At 35.6% G+C, this 6,242-nt stretch overlaps 1 long non-coding RNA gene across 2 annotated transcripts; it reads right to left on the reverse strand.

Moving 5' to 3' along the window:
* Positions 1 to 5,386: 5,386 nt before the first annotated feature.
* LOC136816984 (uncharacterized) lies at positions 5,387 to 6,242 on the reverse strand. Of its 2 annotated transcripts, XR_010848004.1 has the most exons (3): positions 6,196 to 6,242; positions 5,807 to 5,917; positions 5,387 to 5,659 (listed from the first exon to the last, which is right to left on the reverse strand). It is a non-coding gene; the product is annotated as an uncharacterized lncRNA (long non-coding RNA). The 2 variants fall into 2 exon arrangements; XR_010848003.1 differs by lacking the exon at positions 6,196 to 6,242 and having other exon boundaries at positions 5,807 to 5,979.

Raw genomic sequence — 6,242 nt, forward strand, 5'->3', positions numbered from 1 at the left:
TTTGCTGAAAAATGAATGAAAATTAACTTTATCCAAAAAGTAACTAGGTTATTAAGGCTAAAATAAAAAAAATGTAGTGTTTCCGGAAACCGGCCGGGTGTAAAAACTTTTTTTTTCTGACCCGGCCGCAGACTATGGGTTCGTCTATATGGTTCCTCATAAAGAAAATCAAGTTGACCATTCAAGCTATCAAACGTCGTTTGGTTAGATATTCCCGCTTTTTCCCGCTTGTAAATCATAAGTTTTGTTATCGTTTGTAGTTGATACGTTAGTATTCAGGGCTTTTTTCATACTGTTTGTACATAAAAGTTATCTTTAAAGTTAAGTTATCAAAAGTAGCAAAAAAAAATTGTTTTCCGGCCGGCCGCATGAGAGCTTTTTTCCTTCACCCGCATTCCGGAAACACTACATTTTTTTGTTTTCGCCTAAGATCAACAGTTTTCTCTCACCATTTAGGACTTATTGTTTAATCTCACCCCTTGATGAAACAAACGCAATCAAATCATGTATATGAAGATGCCTCTGGTCCATATTGCTCTTCATTCTCATTAATAGCACCCATTAATAAAGTATGGACGTAGATAGATGCTATTTGTCGCTAACCCCCAAACAACTGTTTACTAAAATACGTTCTAAAGTGCCTCCAAATCTTTCACTTTCTATTTATTTCGTTAAGAAAACCCTTCAAAGAAGTGTGAAAATTACTGACGGGAGTTTACCCTGAAAGTACTACAGACACAACGCGACGAGTACAGCAGGTACGACGGTTGACGTACCAGCTTTTCACAAAAAACCCGAAATTTTCCTCTTCGTCGGTAAAATCGCTACATAATTGCTTAAATTTCCGCATTCGCCATACCAGATATTAAAAGATTCTGTCGTGCCTGTACTATTTGTCCCAACATATCAACTCTTTCTGTCTATCACATACCATTTGAAACGAATCTTTAGAAGTCATTAAAGTTCTCGAACGTCACAGAGTTTGATATTTTCCTTAATTAAAGAGGTATCAATGCTGATAATCTAGTTGTTGATCCTATTCTCTCTTTGTCTCAACCAAAAGCAGGATTTGTTTTCAGTAAATGGAATTAAGAAATCGTAGAATGGAATTTATAATAGATGACGGGAGATCAATGGTATCATCGTTTTGATTTAAATCTTTTGCAAACCTTTGTACGAGAGGAATGAACAGGTCGAGTTTTGGTTCTCAGATAACGATAACGATGACACAAAAAGAAAGGTCTGGAAAACGCTTGACTTTACAGCTTTTCTCGGCGAGTCCCCCAGGACGGAATAGTGGTTTGACCAAGCTTTCACCTCCTTACAAAACATACATAGAGAATTATTTTCTCTAATACTATAAAAGTAAAAGAAGCTTTCGTCAATATCTCCTTTTTAGGACCAGCTGCCTCTTTTTGGCATCCGTCAAAACAAGTCTGGTAAAAAAGCTTAACTCTACTATGCTCAAGAAAAAAAAATTAGAAGTATGCCATAATCATAAATGTTTCAACCTGCATCTATCCATTACCCAATAAATGTCATTCTTGTTCTTTCGACCAATTTTGAATTATGCCTTTGACCTTTAGAGGGAGATTTAAGACGAAATATATTTATAGGATAAGCCTCTCTCTCCGTTGATCGAAACGATAAAGTTCATTAATTGGCAATTTAATGCTAATCAAGCAAAAAGAGAGGCTTGACCATCTTATTTGTGGTAATTATGAATCAGTTGATAACAAGATTGCTAATCGAATTCCTCAAAGAGAAAATACCTCCTTGGTGAATCAGAGATGTGATGTACGAAATCTTCTAGAGGCGATTTCACCACTCGAGTAATCAATAATTATTTACAAATTTTATAATTCACGAAAAAGATGTTTACACTAAAACTCTTCAAACGATGAAGAACAAGCTCCTTTTGACTTCTGCAAACTTTACCATCACTATGTGTTGTTATGGAGATGCTAAAAGCAATTGATCTAACGAACAAACTAAACATTAGTGAAGCGAAAAATGTAGACACGTGATATTCTTCGCAAACACTCTTTCTTCCATTCTACAATATATGTTATTTACTGTTTTTCTTTGGGCATGATTTCGTATGAAGATTACACTTTAACGACCAATTACCGATAAATTCGACTCCTCTGTTTTTCTTTATACCTCCATGATTGACTGAAGCTAATTTTGCTTTTTTCTCACATCTCAGCGAACCCTATCTAAATAGCTAGCAGGATTGATCACACTTCTATTGCTTGATAAACTATCGCTGAAGTCTTATTGCTGAAAGTCAGCATTGATTCTAGAACACGCCTTACCGTTATGTATAATCTATCTGGAGGAAAAATATCAATATTTTTTAAGTCGTTACAATAATTAATGCACCTTAATTATGTATTTCTAATTTACCTCAATCTCTTTCCCCGATGTTCAAAGAATTTTCAGTTTCTCAAGAAAGATGTAATTGACATCTTTGACAGATTTTCTCACCATGTATCACACTCCTTCAATCAAAAAGAATATCTTCTAAACATCATGTAAAAGTTCAATTGAAAAATAATTTGTTTTAATCTCACCGAACTTTTGACCACATTGAATACAAATTTCTTCCAACATAATAAAGACATCATTAATATTCTTAACGACTTCTAATTACGTTTTGGTTCCTGTTATCAGCGCGTTCTTCTCAAATACACACTTATCTGTGGGGGGCGTACGGTTTTTCGGAATTGCGGAAATCGACCCTTTTTTCTTCGGAATTTCGGAATTCACGCAAAATTTCTTCGATATTTCGGAATTCTGAAATTGTTTCGATATCGGAAATCCATGAACTTTTGCTTCAAAATTTCGGTATTATAAAGTTTTTATCCCCTTTTTCGGAATTCATACATGAAAAATCAAAATTGATGAAAAATTTGTCAAAACGAGGAAAAATACCCAAAATAATCGGCATCGGAATTGCAAGTATTTTTTTACGGAATTTCGGAAATTTTGGCAAAATTATTCGGTATTTCGGAAATCACAAACCCCGTACGCCCCCCCCCCTTATCTCAAGATAACACAAACAGCATTGTATGCCTCGTTTTCAAATTTACACATGGAATATATATTTTCCCAAAAAAGACCATTTTTAATTTTGAAACAAAAGATTATTTGTTTTTGACGTTGAAGTATCATTGCAACAAGGCTTTGAGAACGAGGTTCCCAATTTTTTTATGCGTTTCGAGAAGAGGTTATCTACCTTCAATTTTCATGCTTCAATGTGTGTTGAAAATAAACCATTGCAATATCTTTTGAAATTACATTATAGATCCATTATAGACCTATTGACCTGATTTTACATCACCTGAAGCCAATTATAGCTTTGGTTTGCGATTTCCGAAATACCAAATAATTTTGTCAAAATTTCCGAATTTCCATAAAAAAATACTTGCAATTCCGATGCCGATTCTTTTGAGTATGTTTCCTCGTTTTGGCTAATTTTTCATCAAATTTTATTTTTCATGTATGGAATTCCAAAAAAAGGGGGGGGGTTCATGGTTATGCAGAATCGGCCCTTTTTTCGGACGGAGTGGCGGAATTTGGCGAAAATTTAGACGGAATTACGGAAATTGGGTTCTCTGACGGAGATGGAAAATTAGACAATTTTAGTGCGGAAAAACGGAATTTAGCAAAAATAATTGCGACAAAAGTATTGAATTTCAAAGGAATTTTCGGTGACGGAATTTTGGTTCAATTTAAGACGGTTTGACGGAAATTGGAGAAAAAATTGGCGGAATTACGGAATCGGGTACCCCCTAAAACTCCCCCCCCCCCCAAAAAGGGGGATAAAAACTTTCGAAGCAAAAATTCATGGATTTCCGATACCGCACCAAACAAAACAATTTCAGCATTTTGAAATACCGAAGGAATTTTGCCCGATTTCCGAAATTCCGAAGAAAAAAGGGTCGATTTTCCGTAATTCCGAAATACTGTACGCCCCCCACTTAGATGACCTTGATTATATACCCCTGTTTCGCCAGAACACATCATCATTTCTAGACATTTTTAGCTGATTAACTTTTGAAGATCTGATTAGAACAGATCAAAATTTCTAGCTGGAATATGCTCTCAGAACACATCGGAAAAAAAGGTCGCCTCGCCGGCTGCTTTCGTACCGCCGACATCGACCTTACAAGAAACCAAGAAGAAAGACAGGCTGATGCAAATTTCAACATATGGTAACAAGTATTCCAATTATCTGCTTCCACATGTAGAAATTTGCGAAGATTGGAAAAGTTCTAATTGTGGTGGCCATATGATATAAGGTGATAAGGTGGCCATCCAATCACTTCAAACACGCGGACGCGCTGTCTCCCGCCCGTGTGAAATCTCAGATCAAATTTTATTTTCCACTTTCTAGTCTAGCTAGAATCGCTCGCGGAGGCAAGGAGAAAAAGAGCACATGTATTCTTAACTACAATATCAACAATATGGCGGATGTTTGCTACGATCAAGAAATTTCCAGGTCTTTTGCTGTATCTACTTTATTCTGGTTTTTCTTTTCTTTTTGCGTTTGAAAAGTGCATACCACAGTTTTTCATCTCCCATGCTATAAGGAATTCCCTGCATGGGTTGGTATTTCACATTTACCTATGCCCAGACGATCTCAATCGAACGGAATCGACGATCTCCCGAACCAGTCGAACCAAATCGAACACAATCGACCGATTGAAATTCGATTGTCGAACGTAATAGAATCTCAATCGAATATTACCGCAATTTTCAGATTCAATTGATACTCGATTGCGTTTGATTGATGTTCGATTGCGTTCGATTGCGTTCGATCGTCGATTCATTATTGACCCCCGCGGATTGTTCCACGGCTGTTCCAACGCGGAGAAACTGAATTGACGTCAGATTTGCGAAAAAATTTTACCTTCCCATACAAAATCCCAAATATTTCAACAACTAAAGAAGCTTTTTTAATTCTGTAAAAAGCACTTTTTCAGGGAAGGATAGAGCTTTAAGAAAAATATAACTTCATAAACACTTTCTCTTTTTCTCTTTTTAGAAATCGGGATCAAAGACGCCGAAGGTAATTTTTCAAAATTTTCGGACTTGTTTACAACGGAAATATAGGCTTATAATTAGGACTTTAGGCCATTATTTGCTTTTATAACTCCATTGGAAGGATAGAGGACATGCCTGGGAATGATCAATACCCATATAACATCAGGAAACTTTGAATAAAGCTCAGTTTTTACCTTAGAAATTCAAATTTGGGACTTGGGATAAATTTCCAGGAATTTAATGATTTTTTAGAGGAGAATTTCACTAAATAATGTGTTCCAACTAGTTCCAAATCAGTCTCTCATGAAAGTAATTTGACAGACAACTGTATGTATTAATGTAATAAATGATTTCTTCTTGATTTATTTAGAAAATATGGATAATTTTAAGTTAACAAGAACTAAGCAGAAAAATTTCTTTTCTCTTTTTCTGCCTCTGAGGTTCTCCTGCCTCTGTCTTCTTGATACGATTCCAGCATGACAACAGGTATATTTCAATCTTCTACACTTGGATATGGAGAAATCAGCAAGCAGCTGAGCAGTATTAGTCAAGGAGTCCAACTATCCAGCATAAATTAACATGTTGCTGCAGGACCGCACAAGTCGTCCTACAAAAGGAAGAAACATTTAAATAAAAAAACAACAAAAAAACTATGTCTATTTTCATCAGTTCATACCCAATCACCATTTCCCTCAGCCTTGAAAAGAACTAATAGTACCTTAATTCTCTTAAGAATATTTCAAATAAGTCCTACCTTAAAATCCAGGGTCAAGTCTTTCATTTCGTGTAACTTTTTTGGTCGAACTTTAGCTTTCTCGGTCGTCAGTTGTTGGTTGTTGAACCCTCCATCCCCCAGATCACAGACCTGAAGAAGACAGAAGAAAGAAAAGATATTGAAGGAAAACAAAATCTAGCTATGAAATTCTAATCTAGAGCTATTACCACAAGGAATATTAGAGGCTGATGAGGTGATTATGCAACAGAAATTCTAGAAAATATTTGGGAACAAGAAGATTGTTTGAAGGCTTCTAGAGATTTGAAGTCACTCAACCCCTGGTTCTATCCAAGAGAAACATTAAAAACAAGCCAATCAAATTGCTAAAAAGCTTTTTGAAGTTTAAAAATTAGATCGATTCACTTAACTTGAAAAAAAGTTTGACAAAACCTCCATCCACCACCAAAATAGCAAG

The sequence above is a fragment of the Clytia hemisphaerica genome, unplaced genomic scaffold (genome assembly GCF_902728285.1).
Source record: "Clytia hemisphaerica strain Z4C2 unplaced genomic scaffold, Clytia hemisphaerica genome assembly, whole genome shotgun sequence".
Taxonomy (NCBI): Eukaryota; Metazoa; Cnidaria; class Hydrozoa; order Leptothecata; family Clytiidae; genus Clytia; species Clytia hemisphaerica.